Source organism: Scyliorhinus torazame, chromosome 14 (assembly GCF_047496885.1).
Source record: "Scyliorhinus torazame isolate Kashiwa2021f chromosome 14, sScyTor2.1, whole genome shotgun sequence".
Classification (NCBI taxonomy): Eukaryota; Metazoa; Chordata; class Chondrichthyes; order Carcharhiniformes; family Scyliorhinidae; genus Scyliorhinus; species Scyliorhinus torazame.
This window is the reverse complement of record NC_092720.1, coordinates 160,360,348-160,380,627: the sequence shown is the minus strand read 5'-3', so window position 1 is coordinate 160,380,627 and position 20,280 is coordinate 160,360,348. Positions and strand designations below refer to the sequence as shown.

The following is a 20,280-nucleotide window of genomic DNA, read 5'->3' as shown; positions in this document are numbered from 1 at the left end:
CACCATCTCCTGCCTTGGTTTGGAGTCCCTACAGGAAGTGAAGCAGCTGTGGTAGAGGAAGAGGAGAGAATGGGCAGAGTGGGTGGGCTCTCTGATTGACGTCTCTCACAGCCAATCCAAATATTTCTGCAGTAACAGGACTTTCCTGAAGCTTGGGAAGCTGTTTTGCGGGGTGAAAAAATTTTTTTTAATTAATGAAAAAGCAAGAATTGTGTCATGAACAGTTCCTTCATTAACGACCGACTAAATGCTGGCATTGTAATTGTCGTGTTGGGTGCTCTGCTACACAGACAAACCAACACGGTTGCGGAAGGTACAACTCAGTTTTATTACTAACAATATCAACATTTGTAAACTGGTTACTGTGGTTCGTTCACTACCCTCTAATCTGTGGACCCAACCCGAACACTATCTTGGAGAGGCACTCAGCACATGGTGAATGTCTGAGTGGCTTGCTGTGAGCTCTGTGCCCTGAGCTGTCTCCTGCTGGAATGAACCGGAAGTGTTCCCCGTTTTATAGTGTGTCTGCTCTTGCTTGTGATTGGCTGTGATGTTGCGTGTGTATTGATTGGTCCGTTGATCTGTCCATCAGTGTGTATGTGTGTTTGCACCATGATGTTTATCTGAATATCATGACAGTAACAGTTAGAAGAATCTGTCATGATATGCTGACAGGCACTTAATGAGATACAGACAGGCAGCTAAATAGCACAGGGACCAGGACATAACCAATCAGCAGGCAGAACACTTGGGAGGTGGCTTCCCACTATAAAAAACACGAGGCACTCACACTCTGCCTCTTTCCACGAGGGACATCGAGAGAGTGAGTCCAGTGTACATATCACGTTACGCAGACAGCACGCGGAGACGAGCTTGTCTGGTTCAGTCTAGATCAGTGTTCTTCAAACTTTTTTTCCAGGGACCCATTTTTACGAACCAGCCAACCTTCGGGACTCAACTCGGCCGACCTTCATGGCCCATGCCGGCCGACCTTCATGACCCACGCCGGCCGACCTTCACGACCCACGCGGCCGACCTGCGTGACCCACCATTCTCTCTTACCTTGTTTGCTGCTGACAAAAATGGAGGAAATGGTTTTGGGTCCCTTTGGCCCTCGAACACACTCCTCCAATGGAACCTGTTGGATGAAGGTGGAGCCTTCTGGTGACGGAAAGTGTGGAGTCTCCATCTGTCCAAAGTTCTGCATTTTGTTCCTGTAAGATTTTATCAAATAAATCCTCCCCCCCGAATTTGTAAAAAAAAAAATTAAATTAATAAAATAAATGAATTAAATGAATAAACCCCCCCCCCCCGAACTTGTAAAACAAAAGCTGAGATTGTTTTTTAAAAATGTGGCCGCACTGCACGCGTGCCCGATCATCGGCATGCATGCGCATAGTTTTGTGCATGTGCGCCGATGATTGGGCACGCATGCGCAGTGTGGTCGCAATTGTTTTTGCATCATTGTGGCCATTTTGAAGGCCGCTTGCAGCCGGCGTTATTAGCAGCCGGCTGCTGCGGCTGTTGTGCGCAGATTTGCGGGTTTGGAAGCGCCGCAACGGACGCTTCCGTGACCCTCCCGACATCCGCCCGTTACCCACCCGTGGGTCGCGCCCCTGAGTTTGACAATGCCTGGTCTAGATAGAGAAATTACAGCTAGGTTAGCAGAGTGTCGAACCCACAGAGAACTGTGCTCACTGTGTGACAGGTTCAATAAATCAAGTTGAACTAAACTCAAGGTCTGGAGTCTACTTGAGTTATAGCTGCATCCAGTTGCAGCCCGTGTTATCTCAATGTGCTTAACACGACAGAATTAACTCAGATGGCCAATTGCAGTTATTTTATTGACTTATAAAGACAAACATTCACGGTTTTAGTATCAACAGGCAGCATTTGTCACCTTGTAGAGGAAACGACCATCTCAGCAGCTTTGACTCCTCGCAACTGAGAAGCGCCCCTGACGACAACAGCCTGGCCAAACCACCTACCCTGCACATATTTGGGTTGCGGGGGTGAGACCCATGCAGATATGTGCAAACTCCACACGGACAGTTACCCGGGGCCAGCAGTGCTAACTGTTGTGTTATGCTGCTTCGGATAACACAGGCTGCTACTTGATGCAGTCTTAACTAAAGGGCGCTCCAGACTCTGAAATGAGTTCAACGTGTTTATTGAACTATTAACACAGTTGTCAAATGAGTTTGACTCTCTGCTAATCTAACTGTAGTAACTTAGTCTAACTGTACCAGCTTGCTCTAAGCCACGTGCTGGGGTGTGATGCTGCTGATCAACCCTGTCTAACTCTCTAGATGTCTGTCTGTGGAAAGAGGCATGATGTGAATGCCTCATCCCTTTTATGGTGTTTATGTCATGCCCCCTAGTGGTGATGCCACTTCTGAGTTTCCTGACTGCCCATTGGTTGTGTCCTATTCTGAGTGTTCATTGGTTGCATGTTTACATATCATGTCACTAACCACTGTGCCATCATGTCGCCCCTTTTCAAGTGATATTTAATTGCAACTTTTAAATTTTGTTCTTGAGGTCTCATTTTATTTTAATCTCAGCAAAGTCTATTGGCAGTTTCAGTGCTTTGTTGAGGCTGTGGATGTTTTCCCTTGTGGCTTGGGCAGACATTCCCTTGCCTCCTTTGTCAATTAGCAGATTCAAGAGGTGGTTGACCCAATCACTGGCTTTCAGTCCCCTGCTTACCACTTTCTGGGGCACCTGGCACAAGCATGTGATCGTTCCTGCATCGCTTTCCACATCAAACAGAATAGCTGCTGTCTGAGGGGAGTGTGTCTTCAACAGCTTGAGAGCTTCATTCAGTGCCTTGGCTGGTGCCCCTACCACCATTTCCATGACACCATTAGTTGGTTTGGATTAGCATCTAGAATTGCTTGGTCTTCTCCTGTATCTTCTCCAGCAAGTCAGCTTCACTGGCTCTGTCCAGATCATCCATAACCTTCTTTAATGATTATCCCTCAGCTCATCCTTCTGCCACTGAGGAATGACTGCAGCACTAATCATTTCTGTGAGATCTGCAATCTCTTTCTGGATCTCTTTATTTGGTTACGTATGGACTTGGACCTTTGATACCAGAGCAACAAGAGATTTCACCAGAATCTGCCTTTCTTAGTGTCTTCTGAGCCCCGGATCCTGTGACTGCCAATATTCTCCTAATGCCCTTGCCGATAACTTCTTCTGATTCGATCAGAAAGGATCTAGCATGGCAAGAGTTCTGCAACTGCATTCCACCTCAGAATTCCACTGAAGTGACAGAACCCGCTGGTCCAGACGGGTTAGCCAACAAAACCTCCACTCGGATCCCCACAGACCCAACTCACATCTGGTTAGGGTACAGAAAGGGGCCTTAGAGGACAGACCGTTAGATGAAAGTAAGACACAGTAAGGGTCTGGTTTAGCACAGTGGGGTAAACAGCTGGCTTGCAATGCAGAACAATGCCAGCAGTGTGGGTTCAATTCCCATACCAGCCTCCCCGAACAGGTGCTGGAATGTGGTGACTAGGGGCTTTTCACAGTAACTTCATTGAAGCCTACTTGTGACAATAAGCTATTATTATTAGTAGCAGTGTTCTTAGATTGATAAATGTTTAAACACAAACTTAACATGCGCTTCTATACTTCAGACTTAAATGAACAAGGCCGACGGGATCAGTAGTGAAAAAACATAAACCTGAACAGCAGATACCACACTTCTAGGTATAGGCATTGGGAATAGTGAATTGCACACAAAGCATGTTAGGACGTAAATCAACCAGACTTAACCACATTCCTGGGAAGAACAGGTACACACAAAATATTGGCTACTCAGCTCAGCAGAAATATTCCTTATCCCCAGCTCCAGTCTTGACTAATTAGACAATGGTGCAATGGTACCATTCAGAGTCAGAAGTAAGATAAAGAGGACAGCTTACACAAAGCATCAAGGACAGTGGATAAGAAGGGTCTGGGAAACATCAGAAGACTTTGAGTCAGGCCCCACAGGGCATGAGCTGGTCACACACCCCAGGTTGCCAAAAGCAGTTTTATTGGTCAATGTATGTAATCTGTGGCCACAATAATTGGATCAAGTCCAGTTGAGGCAGGGCTACTGATGTTTGGAAGTTGTATAATTATGGAACCTAAAGCAATGTAAGGTAGAGTCAATCTGCCCCAGATTGCTCTCCCATCATACATTGGCAAAGAAAGAATGTCTTTACCAGAGTTGCTGTCGTTGCGAGTCTGTGTTTGCAGAGACGTAATTAGGAGAGGGATCCCCCATGTCAAAGTCAGCTGAATACGTAGCCTCTGAAAACGCTCCTACGATATGGCGCTGCGAGCAGGGTCATTTACCGAAATCCGGTAACATGATGCATCACCTGCGTGAGTATGTTATTATTTACCACCTAACAGGTAAAGGATAGAGGTAGCATGTGTCAGGCAGCTGGATCCATAAGTTGAGCGATTTGAACAAACTGTTTAAAAAGTAGGAAGCTGCAGACGCATGCAAAGCCGAGTAATGAGTCGCGCAAAAAAAAAAGGGAAACAGTTGGGGAACAAAGGCTGATTTTTGTATCACGCCAAACTAGCAGCAGAGCAAATAAAACATTGCGCATAAGAAAAGTTGTGAAGGGCCACGCAACGGAGGGATGTCAGCCAAGAGGGGAATAGGCAAGAGATGGCGGATCCCACATAGTGAGCCGAAGGCGGATGATACAGACCATAGTGGTAGAACACAAAAGAACTGAAGAAAATGAAGGAGAAAGAATACAATCCAGAGCCACCTGAGGCCAAGCAAAAGGCTTGGTAGTCAGGACAGGTTAGGAATAGACCACAACAGTGCAGAGGGAGGCCATTCTCCTATTGGGTCTGCACCAACCCTCTGAAAGAGTGCCCGACCATCTGAAAGAGCACCCTACACAGGCCCACTCGCCCATTCTATCCCCATATACCCACCTAGCCTACACATCCTTGGATATTAATGGGGCAATTGATCGTGGCCAACACACGTGCCCTGTGGGAGAAGAACCATGCAGGCTTGGGGAGAAAGTGCAAGCTCCCCACAGATAGTCACCCTGGGATGGGAAGATGGAAAAGGACCTCAGACGCTAGAGGGGCTCAAGGGGAGTGCCTATTACTTAAATGGGTGGGTTATAATAGTTAAGGACGAGAGGAACAACCAAGTGGGATATGCGAACATTGAGGAAAGGAATATGTATCTGATGTGCAGATTATTTTTTTTAAATTTGTTTTTATTCAAAGTTTTTCAATAATTTTTACAAACCACTACAAAAAAAAACAACGAAAAGAAAACATAGCAATAAAACAGAAAACAACTTAACCATTTAACAAAACAAAGTGGGGTATCTGCTCTTTACAAACTAAATCCAACCACCGCCCAAACCACCCCTCCACCTCCCCTCTCCCCCCCCTGCCCCCCCCCCCCCCTCGGGTTTGCTGCTGCTGCTGACCTCCACCTAACGTTCCGCGCAAAAGTCAAGGAACGGTTGCCACCGCCTGGAGAACCCCTGCAAGGGAAACTTCATCATCTCCAACCTGAGAAACCCCGCCATGTCACTGACCCAAGCCTCTACGCTTGGGGGCTTCGCGTCCATCCACATTAACAAGAGCCTTCTCCGGGCTGCCAAGGAGGCAAAGGCCAGAACTCCGGCCTCTTTCGACTCCTGCACCCCCAGATCATCTGATACCCCAAATATCGCTATCCCCCAGCTCGGTTTTACCCGAGTATACAAGACATTGGACATAGCCTTTGCGAAGCCTTTCCAAAATCCTGTAAGTGCCGGGCATGCCCAGAACATATGGACATGATTTGCTGGGCTCCCTAAGCATCTCACACACCTGTCCTCCACCCCAAAGAACTTCCTCATTCTTGCCACTGTCATATGTGCCCGGTGCACGACCTTAAACTGAATCAGGCTAAGCCTGGCGCAAGATGAGGAGGAATTGACCATGCTCAGGGCGTCAGCCCACAGGCCCTCATCCAGCTCCTCACCCAGCTCCTCTTCTCACTTGCCCTTCAGCTCCTCCACCGAGGCCTCCTCCGCCTCCTGCAGCTCCTGATATATATCCGATATCTTGCCATCCCCTACCCACAAGCCCGAGAAAACCCTGTCCTTAATCCTCCGGGCAGGCAGCAGCGGGAATTCCCCCACCTGCTTTTTCACGAACGCCCGAACCTGCATGTACCTAAAGGTATTCCCGGGGGTAGCCCAAATTTCTCCTCCAGTGCCCTCAGACTAGCAAATGTCCCATCAATGGACAAGTCCCCCATCCTTTTGATACCCGCCCTGTGCCAACTTAGGAACCCCCCGTCTATTCTACCCGGGACAAACCTGTGATTGTTCCGTATCGGGGTCCAGACTGAAGCCCTTGCCTCCCCCCTGTGCCGTCTCCACTGCCCCCAGATCCTCAATGTCGCCGCCACCACCAGGCTCGTGGTATACCGCGTCAGCGGAAGCAGCAACGTGCCGTTATCAGTGCCCCCAAGCTAGTATCTTTACAAGACGCCGCTTCCAGCCGTTTCCACGCCGCCCCCTCTCCCTCCATTACCCATTTCCGAATCATGGATATATTCTCTGCCCAGTAAGAGCTGCAAAAGTTCAGCAGCGCCGACCCCCCACCCCCTCAACTGCACTCCAAGAACAGTCTCTTAACACACGGGGTCCTATTTGCCCACACAAATCCCGTAATAATCCTATTTACCCGCTTGAAAAAGGACTTGGGGATGAGAATGGGCCGGCACTGAAAGACGAACAAGGACCTGGGGAGGACCGTCATCTTTATGGTCTGCACCCTGCCCGCCAGGGAAACCGGCAGCATGTCCCACCTCTTAAAGTCCTCCTCCAGCTGATCCACCAGCCGCGCTAAATTGAGCTTGTGCAGGACACCCCAGCTCTTAACCACCTGGATGCCCAAGTAGCGAAAGCTCCTCCCCACCATCTTAAGCGGTAGTTCTCCCAGTCCCTTTTCCTGGCCCCTCGCATGTATCACAAAAAGCTCGCTTTTCCCAACATTCAGCTTCTACCCCGAAGTCTCCAAATTCTCTAAGAATCTGCATGACCTCCCCCATCCCGTCCACCGGATCCGCAATGTACAGGAGCAGGTCATCCGCATACAGTGAGACACGATACTCCTCCCCACCCCGAATCAACCCCCTCCAGTTTCTGGACTCCCTCAACGCCATGGCCAGCGGCTCGATCGCCAGGGCAAACAGCAGGAGGGACAGGGGGCACCCCTGCCTCGTCCCTCGATGTAATCTAAAGTACCCCGACTGCAGCCGGTTCATCGACACACTCGCTAACGGGGCCTGATACAACAATTTGACCCACCCTATAAATTCCTCTCCAAACCCAAATCTGCCTAACACTTCCCACAGGTACTCCCACTCCACCCGATCAAAGGCTTTCTCCGTGTCCATTGCCGCTACCACTTCTGCATTCCCCCCCTTCCGAGGGCATCATGATCACATTCAGGAGCCTCCGCACAGTCGTATTTAACTGCCTGCCTTTCACAAACCCTGTCTGATCCTCATTGATCACTCCCGGGACACAATCCTCAATCCTAGTGGCCAAAATCTTGGCCAACAGCTTGGCATCCACATTAAGGAGCGAAATCGGACTATAGGAGCCACATTGCAACGTGTCCTTATTTCGCTTCAGGATAAGCAAGATCAAAGCCTGCGACATCGTCGGGGGAAGGGTTCCCTTTTCCTTAGCCTCATTGAAAGTCCTCAACAACTGCGGACCCAGCAGCTTCGGGAATTTCCTATAAAACTCGACAGGATACCCATCCGGTCCCAGGGCCTTGCCCGCTTGCATACCCCCCAACCCCTTAACCAGTTCCTCCATCTCAATTGGGGACTCCAATCTGTCTACTCGCCCCTCCTCCACCTGTGGATACCTCAGTTGGTCCAGGAATTGCTTCATCCCCTCTCCCCCCTCCGGGTGTTCTGACTCGTGCAATTTGCAATAAAAGCCCTTGAAGACCTCGTTAGTCCTTGCCGAGCTCAATACCGTGTTACCCCACTATCTCTAATTCCCCCAATCTCCCTGGCCGCCTCTCTTCCACAGCTGATGCTCTCCCCATACTCGTACACTGCTCCCTGTAACTTCCTCAACTGAGCCTCAGCCTTCCCCGTGGTAAGCAAGTCAAATGCCACCTGCAGGCTCCGGCACTCCTTCAACAACCCCTCCTCGGGGGATTCCGCATACCTCCTGTCCACCCTAAGTATCTCCCCCACCAATCTCTCCCTCTCTCTGAGGGCCCTGACTGAAATTAGCTCCCCTCTGACAACTGCCTTCAGCACCACCCAGACCACTCACCGAAACCTCCCCAATATAATTGGTCTCCACATAGCTTTGGATACACCTCCAAACCTGCCCACAGACCTCCTCGTCCGCCAGTAGTCCCACGCCCTTTCTCCACAGAGGGCGTTGGCCTCTCTCCTCCCCCAGCCCCAACTCCACCCAGTGCAAGGCATGGTCCGAGATCGCAATGGCCGAATACTCCACCCCCTCCACTCTCGGGATTAGCGTCCTACTTACCACGAAAAAATCAATACGCGAGTACGCCTTGTGCACATGGGAGAAGAAGGAAAACTCCTTCGCCTTTGGCCTGGCAAATCTCCACGGATCCACTCCCCCCATCTGGTCCATGAACCCCCTCAGGACCTTGGCCGCTGCCGGCCTCTTACCCGATCTCGACCTAGACCAATCCACTGCCGGGTCCAGGACCGTGTTAAAGTCCCCTCCCTTTACCAAACTGCAGGACTCCAAATCCGGAATCCCACTCAACATCCGCTTCATGAACCCTGCATCATCCCAGTTCGGAGCATACACATTCACTAGCACCACCCGGGCCCCCTGCAACCTGCCACTCACCATAACATATCGATCCCATTTATCCGCCACAATACCCGCCGCCTCAAATGCGGCGTGTCGAAATAGTGGTGCCGGTCCTGATATATAACCCACAGCCTCGCCGGTTGTAACAGCCCGAACTTCACCCCCTTTCCGTGGAGCACCGCCTTGGCCCGGTTGTATCCCGCACACTTCTTGGCCAGATCTGCACTCCAGTCCTGATAAATACCAATCTCAGTGTTCTCCCACCTGCTGCTCCGCTCCTTCTTCGCCCATCACAGGACACACTCCTTGTCGGTGAAGCGGTGGAACCTTACCACCATAGCTCTCGTCAGCTCATTCGCCCTCGGCCTCCTTGCCAGGGCTCTGTGCGCCCCATCCAGCTCCAGGGGCCGCGAGAAAGCCCCCACGCCCATCAGCGTACCCAGCATCGTGGTTACATATGCCCCAGCTTCCAACCCCTCCACGCCTTCAGGGAGACCCAGAATCCACAGGTTCTGCCTCCTCGACCTATTCTTCAGGTCCTCCAGCTTCTCCTGCCATTTTTTGTGCATCGCCTCGTGCGCCTCCACACTAACCGCCAGGCCCAGAATCTCATCCTCATTATCAGAGGCCTTCTGCTGCACCTCCTTGGTCGCCGTCCCCTGCATCTTCTGCGTCTCCACCAACCTTTCAATCGACGCTTTCACAGGGGCCAGCATCTCCACCTTTAAATCCGCAAAGCAGTTTCTTAAAAACTCCTGCTGCTCCCATGACCACTGGGCCCTCGCTGCCTGATCTCTGCTCAGCCGCCATCTTGCTTTTTCGCGCCCGTTCTCCCCTCTTCTCTAAAGCCACTTTTTTGACCGCCCCACTCCTGGTCCACTCCATACAGCACTGGGGGACCCTCACTGTTCCCTTCCCACACTGGGAATCGTCGTCAAAGTGCCGCTTGTGCTCCTTAAATGGCCCAAAAATCCGTTATCAACGGGAGCTGCCAACCGTGCAACCTACCTTGGCATAGACGCAACCGGAAGTCGATGTTCAGATTGTTGAGGACGTGAGTAGGGTAGGAGAAGAGCGATTAGAAGAGGCGATCGTGGTAACGGGATAAGGCAGCATGAATGAAGAGCCAAGAACAGGATGCCAATAGTTGAACAAGGAGGGATGAAATTAAAAGTTAGCACTGTTACCTCATGGCGCCAAGGATCTGGGTTTGATCCCAGCCTCAGATCACTGTATTTTTTTAAAAAATCTTTTTTTGGGCATTTCTCATATTTATAAACAGTTGTTGTGTATATACATTACATTTTTCTTGACCACACTAATTTACTTTATTGTCCAGAGAGGTTTATTTTGTCCTTCATTTAACTGGCTCTATGTACATTTTGTTGCCCTCTGGATTGGTCTATCGTCCCCCCCCCCCTCTCCTTCACCCTCCCACCGCCCCCCCCCCCCCTCCTTTGGCTTCAGCACCTCTCCTCTTCTCTTGTGGTTTCCCCACCTTCCTTCTGCCTCCCCCCTGCCGAGTCCTTTGGTTCCCGGATCTGTCTATGTGGAGTTTGCACATTCTCCCGGTGTCTGCATTGGTCTCACCCCCACAACCCAAAAAGATGTGCAGGATAGGTGGATTGGCCACGCTAAATTGCCCCTTATTTGGAAAACAAGAATTGGATACTTTAAATATATATACTTTAAAAAATAAAAGTGGAATCTGTTTGACAGGTAACGAGAACAATGATGATGTAAAAAACACACATTTAGTTTAGCTGATGAATCAATACTCCTCCATAGTGAACACCATTTGAAGTCAGCACTGGTGCTGGCAAGGGCAGGAAATGTACTCTGGGTGGGGCTTCAATGTCCATCACCATGAGTGGCTCAATTGTACCATGACTGGTCATGTCCCAAGGACATAACTACTAGACTGGGACTGCGTCAGGTAATGAGGTTACCAACAAGAGGAAAAACATACTTGACCTCATCTCACCAACCTGCCTGCTGCAGATGAATCTGTCCATGATGGTATTGCTATGATTGACCACCGCACTGTCCTTGTCGAGATAAATGCCCATTTTCACATTGTGGTTACTCTCCATCCTGGCATTTAGCACTATCACTGTGCTAAACGGCATAGATTTTGAACAGATATGGCAACTCAAGACTGGGCATCCATGAGGCACTGTGGAACATCAGCAGGTGCAGAACGTGTAACCTCATGAGCTGTATAATCCCCACATTACCATTACCATCACGCCAGAGGATCAACCCTGCTTCAATGAAGAGTGTAGGAGGGCATGCCAGGAGGAGCACCAGGCATATCTAAAAATGAGGTGTTAATCTGGTGAAGTGATAACACAGGATTATTTGCGTGAGCAGCAAGTAATAGGCAGAAAAACAATTCCACAACAGTTTTTATAAAATGTCCTTGTTGTTTGGGGGAATATTTTAATTTAAATTTTAACAATTTTTATACAAAGTTTACAATAACATAACAGAAATAACCCCCCCCCACAACAATATAAACTAAAACACTACCCCACCATCCCGACCCTGACACCCCCCCCCCCCCCCCCCCCCCAACAGCGAACTGTGACCAACTCTTTAAAATACATTCTGAACGGTCGACATCTGCTTAATTCCTTTCCACTGAAACTTTCACACTGAACTTGACCTTCTCGAGGTGCGAAAACTCCATCAGGTCACCCAGCCATGCCAAGATACTTGGTGTAGTCAAGCACCAGCCTAAGAGGATCCACCTCCTTGCCATGAGCGAGGCAAAGGCCAGAACATCTGCCCTTCCCCCACTTTCAGAGCTCCGGCATATCTGAAACTTCAAAAATCGCTCCCAATGGGCAAGGCTCCAACTCCCAGGATTGCCGACATGGTTTCAAAAGAGGACCTCCAGAAGCCCACCAGCTTTGAGCATGACCGAACATGTGCATATGGTGTTTCGGCCACCTTGAACAATATTGCATCTGTCCTCCACCCCATCGAAAAACTGGCTCATTCTAACCTTTGTGAGTTGTGCTCGAAATGTTACTTTTAGCTGAATGAGACTCAGCCTCGCACAGTACGGAGTCACGTTCGCCCTCCTCAGTGCCTCGCTCCAAACCTCCTCCTCCAAAATTGGCCCCAGCTCTTCTGCTCACTTTGCCTTCACTCCCTCAACCGAGCCCGTTTCCTCCCCCACTTTCCACTGGTATATGGGTGATGTTCTGGCGACCTCTGACCCGAGCAGGATAAAATCCGTTCGAGCAAGGTAGAAGGCCGCTTTATTGGGAAGCCTGGAAAGTACTTTTTGACCCTGCAACACACCTGGAGATATCTGAACCCATCAGTGTCTGTAAGCCCATATTTCTTCTTCAGCTACCCCAGGCTAGCGAACTGAACTTCTAAAAATAAATCTCCCACCTTCTCCAACCCCTTCTCCTTCCACTCACCTCCCATCCAGCCTAGCAGGCCCGAATAACTGGTTTGCACAGATGGGAGCTAGCCTTGAGGCAGCCTTCAAATTGAAATGTTGAAGGAACTGACTTCAAATGTTTAACGTGGCTACTACCAGGGTTAGTCGAGTGTTTCTTCTGCACCACCGGGAGTGGAGCCATTACCAATGCCTCCAGTCTTGGCCTCCTCACAGACTCTGGTTCCACCCGGACCCACAACTCCTCCAAGCCCCCACACCACTCCAGCACCTTTTCAGCATCAGGCAGCCAATATTGAAAGTTCGGCAAGGCCAAGTCCACTGCTTGTCCCTCAACCTGAAGCGCCATCCTCCTGATCCTCGGGCCCTTACCCACCAAGTAAACCCAGTCACAAGCCGGTCAATCTCTCTGAAAAACACCAAGTTCAGGAATACTGGGAGGCACTGGAATAAAAATAAAAATCTTGGCAAGATATTTTTCTTAACTGACTGTACTTGGCTCGTTAGGGATAATGGGAGACCGTCCGATCTTTGCAGGCCCGTCTTGATCTCCCCCCACCAGATTTGTATACTTCAACCTCAGGGGTTTCCCTTGCTATCTGGGCCCCATATACCGAAAATTACTTCTTGCTAACCAGAACGGTAATCTCCCCAAGCCCTCCTCTCCGCCCCGGTGCCCCAACCCCAAAGGATTCGCTCTACATTTAGCTTATAGCCAGAAAAGGGATAAAATGTCCTCGTTGAGCTGCCTTGTTACTTTTAATGATTGATGTATCTGTAGCTCTGCCCTTGCACAACTTGTAAGTATGACCTTTGTCCTCCCTAACCTCTCCAATTGAAATAATTTGTTCACATGAAGTAATAAAGACAAACTGTTGTTATTTTCAAAGCTGCATCAAATCAGCCCATAGTCTCCACTTCCCTAAAGTGCACACAGCCAGCTCTTGGAATCCAATGGGGTAAAATACTGTGAATGCTGGAAATGTGAGAGAAATTCAGAAAATTCTCAGGTCAGGAAACATCTGTGGAGAGAGCACCTAGACAAGAGTGCGAGAGGACAACATCGGGACAGACAGTCAGCAACACCGAGAGCTGAACATCATAGGAGAAACATAGGTTCATTGGGAGTGGTGAGCTGTTGGTGAGTATGAAGATCCGGGAAGGCTAGAGACATGGGAGATAGGCCACAGTAGTTTTGCAGCATAATACCATAAGACGTAGGAGCATAACTAGGCCACATCTTGACCCATCACATCTGCTCAGCCATTCAATGAGATCATGGCTGATTTGATAATCCTTAACTCCACTTTCCTGCCTTATCCCCATAACCCTGGACTTCCTTCCTGATTATTTGTCTGTCCAAGCCTTGAAATACTTAACTGACCCAGCCTCTACAGCTCTCTGCAGTGAAGAATTCCACAAATTTACTATCCCTTGAGAGAAGAAATTTCTCCTCACCTCTGTCTTAAATGGATGACCCTTTACTCTGAGATTATGCCCGTAGGCCCTAGAGTCACCCACAAGAGAAAACATCCTCTCAGCATCTACTCTGTTAAGCCTCCTGAGAGTCTGAGATGTTTCAATAAGGTCACCTCTCATTTTTGTAAACTCCAATGAGTACAGGTCCAATCTACTCAACCTCTCCTCATAAGAAAATCTCTCCATACCTGGGATCAACCTAGTGAACCTTCTCTGGGCTGTTTCCAATGCCAGTCTACCTTTCCTTAGATAAGGAGATTAAAACTGTTCACTGTATTCCAGGTGTGGTCTAACTACTGCCTTGTATAGTTTTAGCTGGACTTTGCTATTTTAGACTCCATTTCCTTTGAAATAAAGGTCAACATTCCATTTTCCTTCCTAATTACCTGACGAACCTGCATGCTAGATTTTTGTGATTAATGAATGAGGACCCCCAAATCCCTCTGTGCTGCAGTTTTCTGCATTTAAATAATATTCAGCTCCTTTATTCTTCCTACCAAAGTGCATAATTTCACATTTTCTTACATTAAAATCCATCTGCCAAGTTTTGCTCACCCACCTAACCTGTCTATATCCCTCTGTAGACTCTTTGTGTCATCCTCACCATTTGCCTTCTAACCTATTTTTCTGTCTTCCGCAAACTTGGCAATAGTCCATTCGCTTCCCTTGTTCAAGTCATAACTATATATTGTTAATAATTGTGGCCCCAGCACTAATCCCTGTGGCACACTACGAGTTACAGGTTGCCATCCTGATAAAACTCCTCTTCTCCAAACTCTCTGTCTTTTTTCAGTTAGCCAATGCACTATCCATGCAAATGTACTAATCCCAACACCATGGGCTCTAAGTAGCTTTTTGTGCAATACCTTATCAGACACTTTTTGCAAATCCAAGTATATTACATCTACTGGTTCCCCTCCATCTATCACCGTGTGATCAGGCCTGTGTGATATCACAGTTAAGTAGTTGGTCGGTGAATATTCCTTTCTTCTACTTTTTATGACTTGTGTTAAGATTTAAGACTAAGTAGGAAAAAATTTAGAGAAAACCAAAGTAGTAAAATTAAATTCAAATTGAAAATCTGATTAAATAAAACAGGGGTACAGGGCCAGATGTAGCTGCAGTATGTGGGAGCTGGTGAACCACATTGTGGTTCCTAGTGAACACATCTACAGCAAGTTTTGATTGCTCATGGAACTTCAGCTCAGAGTTAAGGAGCTGGAGTCTGAGCTTCGGACACTGCAACACATCAGAGAGGGGAGAGTTACCTTGATTCTGTGTTTAAGGAGGCAGTCACAACCCTAAGATTAAATAGTTTGAATTTGGTCAGTGGCCAAGGACAGGAGGATGTGACCATGAGTTAGACAGATAGAGGGATCCAGGATGTTTCGGGTTTTAGGAGCCTCAGCTCCCGTCTTTGTCTAACAGGTTTGAGATTCTTGCTCCCTGTGTGGACGGGAGTGAACTGGAGGGAGGATGAGGAAACTGGCCAATGCATCATGGTACAGGTAGTCATTCAAATTGGGGTGGGGGTGGGGTGGGGTGGCGGGAGGGGGGAAGAGTATGTAGTCATGGTCAAGCATAGTATAGTTAGGGGAATAGACACTGTTCTTTTTAGCCAGGTTCAAGAGTCCCAAAGGCTGCGTTGCCTACTGGTGGCAGAGTTGTCTCTCCTCAGATGCTACCATACCTGCTGAGATTGTCCAGCATTTGCTGAGATTGTCCAGCATTTTCTGTTTTAAGGATATCTCACCGAGGCTGCAGAAAAACCTGGGCCGTAATCCAACGGCCGCGCTGCACCCAAAAAGCAGCTCGCCACAGTGCAGCATGGCGATAAAAGCAGGGAGACACAGCTCCCGGGATATACCCAGCTCACAACGCCTCACAAGATCTAACACAATCTCATGAGACGTTGAGATGTAAATCCTGCCTATTGTGGGCAGATTCACTGTTTACTAAATCTGCATATTAGAGCAAACGGCTAGACTTACCTTAATGTGCAGATTCCCAAGGTACTCCCAAGGTATCAATCCCCTTCACCTCAGGCGAGTGCTGTTTAGTACTGGTCACCACAAATGAGACCAGATGGAACTGCACTCATGGATTGGAGGCTTTCAGGTGCATGCCCTTTGGGCAGGCTAGTACCCTGGCACCGGTGGTGCCACCTGGGCACTGCCCACCTTGCACTGCCAAGGTACCCAAATGGTACTTCTAGCCGGCAGGGTGGCATTTCTTTTGGGCTGGGGGTGCCTGTGTGGGTGTTAGGGGGTGTGAAGAAGGCTGTGTCAGGGGCCTCAAAGATCGGGACGCCATTTAAAAATGGTGCCCCGGTCTCTCGTTACCAAGTTCTGGCGAGCGGAGTTCCTCATAGAACATTACAGCACAGGACAGGCCCTTCGGCCCTCGATGTTGTGCCGACCTGTGAAACCACTCTAAAGCCCATCAACACTATTCCATTATCATCCATATGTTTAACCAATGACCATTTAAATGCCCTTAATGTTGGTGAGTCCACTACTCTTACAGGCAGGGCATTCCACGCTCTTACTACTCTCTGAGTAAAGAACCTACCTCTGACATCTGTCTTATATCTATCTCCCCTCAATTTAAAGCTATCCTCGCTGTCTTCAGGGGATGTCCCGGAGGACTGGAGAATAGCCAATGTTGTTCCTCTGTTTAAGAAGGATAGCAAGGATAATCCCGGGAACTACAGGCCGGTGAGCCTTACTTCAGTGGTAGGGAAATTACTGGAGAGAATTCTTCGAGACAGGATCTACTCCCATTTGGAAGCAAATGGACGTATTAGTGAGAGGCAGCACGGTTTTGTGAAGGGGAGGTCGTGTCTCACTAACTTGATAGAGTTTTTCGAGGAGGTCACTAAGATGATTGATGCAGGTAGGGCAGTAGATGTTGTCTATATGGACTTCAGTAAGGCCTTTGACAAGGTCCCTCATGGTAGACTAGTACAAAAGGTGAAGTCACACGGGATCAGGGGTGAGCTGGCAAGGTGGATACAGAACTGGCTAGGCCATAGAAGGCAGTGAGTAGCAATGGAGGGATGATTTTCTAATTGGAGGGCTGTGACCAGTGGTGTTCCACAGGGATCAGTGCTGGGACCTTTGCTCTTTGTAGTATATATAAATGATTTGGAGGAAAATGTAACTGGTCTGATTAGTAAGTTTGCAGACGACACAAAGGTTGGTGGAATTGCGGATAGCGATGAGGACTGTCTGAGGATACAGCAGGATTTAGATTGTCTGGAGACTTGGGCGGAAAGATGGCAGATGGAGTTTAATCCGGACAAATGTGAGGTAATGCATTTTGGAAGGTCTAATGCAGGTAGGGAATATACAGTGAATGGTAGAACCCTCAAGAGTATTGAAAGTCAAAGATATCTAGGAGTACAGATCCACAGGTCATTGAAAGGGGCAACACAGGTGGAGAAGATAGTCAAGAAGGCATACGGCATGCTTGCCTTCATTGGCCGGGGCATTGAGTATAAGAATTGGCAAGTCATGTTGCAGCTGTATAGAACCTTAGTTAGGCCACACTTGGAGTATAGTGTTCAATTCTGGTCGCCACACTACCAGAAGGATGTGGAGGCTTTAGAGAGGGTGCAGAAGAGATTTACCAGAATGTTGCCTGGTATGGAGGGCATTAGCTATGAGGAGCGATTGAATAAACTTGGTTTGTTTTCACTGGAACGAAGGAGGTTGAGGGGAGACCTGATAGAGGTATAAAAAATTATGAGGGGCATAGACAGAGTGGATAGTCAGAGGCTTTTCCCCAGGGTAGAGGGGTCAATTACTAGGGGGCATAGGTTTAAGGTGAGAGGGGCAAGGTTTAGAGTAGATGTACGAGGCAAGTTTTTTACGCAGAGGGTAGTGGGTGCCTGGAACTCGCTACCGGTGGAGGTAGTGGAAGCAGGGACGATCGGGACATTTAAGGGGCATCTTGACAAATATATGAATAGGATGGGAATAGAAGGATACGGACCCAGGAAGTGTAGAAGATTGTAGTTTAGTCGGGCAGCATGGTCGGCACGGGCTTGGAGGGCCGAAGGGCCTGTTCCTGTGCTGTACATTTCTTTGTTCTTTGTTCTATGTCCCCTCGTGCTCGACATCACCATCCGAGGAAAAAGGCTCTCACCGTCCACCCTATCTAAGCCTCTGATCATCTTGTATGCCTCAATTAAGTCACCTCTTAACCTTCTTCTTTCTAAAGAAAATAACCTCAAGTCCCTCAGCCTTGAGTCCCTCAAGTTCCTCGATGTTGGAAAGGGGCTGTGTGTGGTCTCAGCCACATTTCCCTGCTGAGGCCCCTTATTTAATGTGAGTGGCACTGCATAGGCATTTTCTCGCCGCTGTGAGCACCTGGAAAAGGGTAGCCAAACACACTCGCTATGGGACTTTGTTCCCATTTAGTTGAATCACGCCACTGGAATTGGATGGGAAATACCCAGCTCACGTGGTCCATGTAGGTAGTAACAATATAGGTAGAACGAGGAAAGAGGTTCTGCCTGACGAAATACAATCAACTAGGGCCTAAATTAAAAAGGAGAAACACAAAGGTAATAATCTCCAGAATACTACCTGAACTGTGAGCAAATTGATTGACTGATTGTCATCTGTACGGAAATACAGTGAAAAGTAGAGGTTTCTGGGGCCAAGGGAACGTACGCAGTAGTCAAAAAGAGTAATCAACAAAGTATTTTGACAAACAGTGATTGGTTACAGAGCGGAACAAGGGCCAAACAAAGCAAATACATGAGCAAGAGTAGCATAGGGCGTCGTGAAGTGTTCTTACAGGGAATAGATCAGTCCGAGGGAGAAGATTGGCACAGGGTCAATAAGATTAAAGAGGTAAATGCATGACTCAAAAATTGGTGTAGGAGAAATGGATTATGGGGAGCAGGCAGGACGTTGGAAATGAGGCCGATATGAGATCAGCCTCGATTGTATTGAATGGCGGAGCAGGTTGGAGGGGCTGAATTACCAATTCCCAGTTCTTACGTAATCTCTCTGCAGCCTTTGACATGCTCGACCACACTATCCTCCTCGTCCTGCAACTCTTCTGTCTTGTCCAGCCAGCGGGACTGCTGTGACTCTTCATTTGTAGCCATGGTGTGGGGATGCCAGCATTGGACTGGGGTGAGCACAGTAAGAAGTCTTACAATACCAGGTTAAAGTCCAACAGGTTTGTTTCAAACACTAGCTTTCGGAGCACTGCTCCTTCCTCAGGTGAATGAAGAAGTATGTTCCAGAAACATATATATAGACAAAGTCAAAGATGCAAGACAATGCTTTGAATGCGAGCATTTGCAGGTAATTAAGTCTTTACAGATCCAGAGATAAGGGTAACCCCAGGTTCAAGGGTTGTGAATTGTCTCAAGCCAGGACAGTTGGCAGAATTACACAAGCCCAGGCCAGATGGTGGGGGATGAATGTAATGTGACATGAATCCAAGGTCCCGGTTGAGGCCGTATTCATGTATGCGGAACTTGGCTACTGAAGTGCGGACACTTCAGCAGTCAAGGGCATTCAGCCTCTGATGTCCGGGTAAGCGTTCTCTAAGGCGGCCTTCAGGACGCGCGACAACGCAAAGTCGCCGAGCAGAAACTTACAGCCAGGTTCTATATTGTTCAGTACTGCACCTTCTCTCGTTGGACTATCTACATATTGCATCAAGAAGGCTTCCTGGATACACCTTACAAACTCTGCCCCATCCAAACCCCTAGCACTAAGTGAGTCCCAGTCAATATAGGAGAAATTAAAATCCCCGGCCACAACAACCCTGTTACTTTTGCATCTATCCAAAATCTCTCTACCAATCTGCTCCTCTATCTCTCGCTGGCAGTTGGGGGGCCTGTAATAAACGCCTTACATTGTGATTGCCCCCTTCCTGTTCCTGAGCTTTACCCAGATTGCCTCAGTGTATGAGCCCTCCGCATCTCACACGCCTCTGGGCCCACCCCAAGATGTCCACCGCCATCCCTCCCTAACTAACTTTGCCACCAAAAAGAGCTTCAAAGTGCACTCACATTGGGCTTTGTGCACGCGAGTGGGAGAGAGGCCTCACCCGGAGTGAGGCCATAGGCAGAGTGAGTTTAAGCTTTAAACTTGGGAAGTTTATTTTTATTTTTTATAAATTTAGTGCGCCCAATTCATTTTTTCCAATTAAGGAGCAATTTAGCATGGCCAATCCATCTACTCTGCACATCTGTGGGTTGTGGGGGCGAAACCCACGCAAACACGGGGAGAATGTACAAACTCCACACGGACAGTGACCCAGAGCCGGGAGCGAACCTAGGACCTCGGCACCGTGAGGCAGCATTGCTAACCCTCTGTACCACTGTGCTGCCCTAAACTTGGGAATTTGAAGCCGAGTGGGGATTCACTGCAGAGTGGGCAGTGGTGCTCTTTGCTTTTACTCCTGGTTTTGTAACTTTCAAATCTTCAGAGGGGGTCTTGCCCTGCTGCAGCTGAGGCTACAAGGGAGAGAGCTAATTGGTAAGTAGTG

The 20,280-nt window shown here is 48.6% G+C and overlaps 1 pseudogene; it reads right to left on the bottom strand.

Annotated features, from left to right (window-relative positions):
* Positions 1-2,544: 2,544 nt before the first annotated feature.
* On the bottom strand, positions 2,545-18,883 carry LOC140389063 (alanine--tRNA ligase, cytoplasmic pseudogene; annotated as a pseudogene).
* Positions 18,884-20,280: the final 1,397 nt, after the last annotated feature.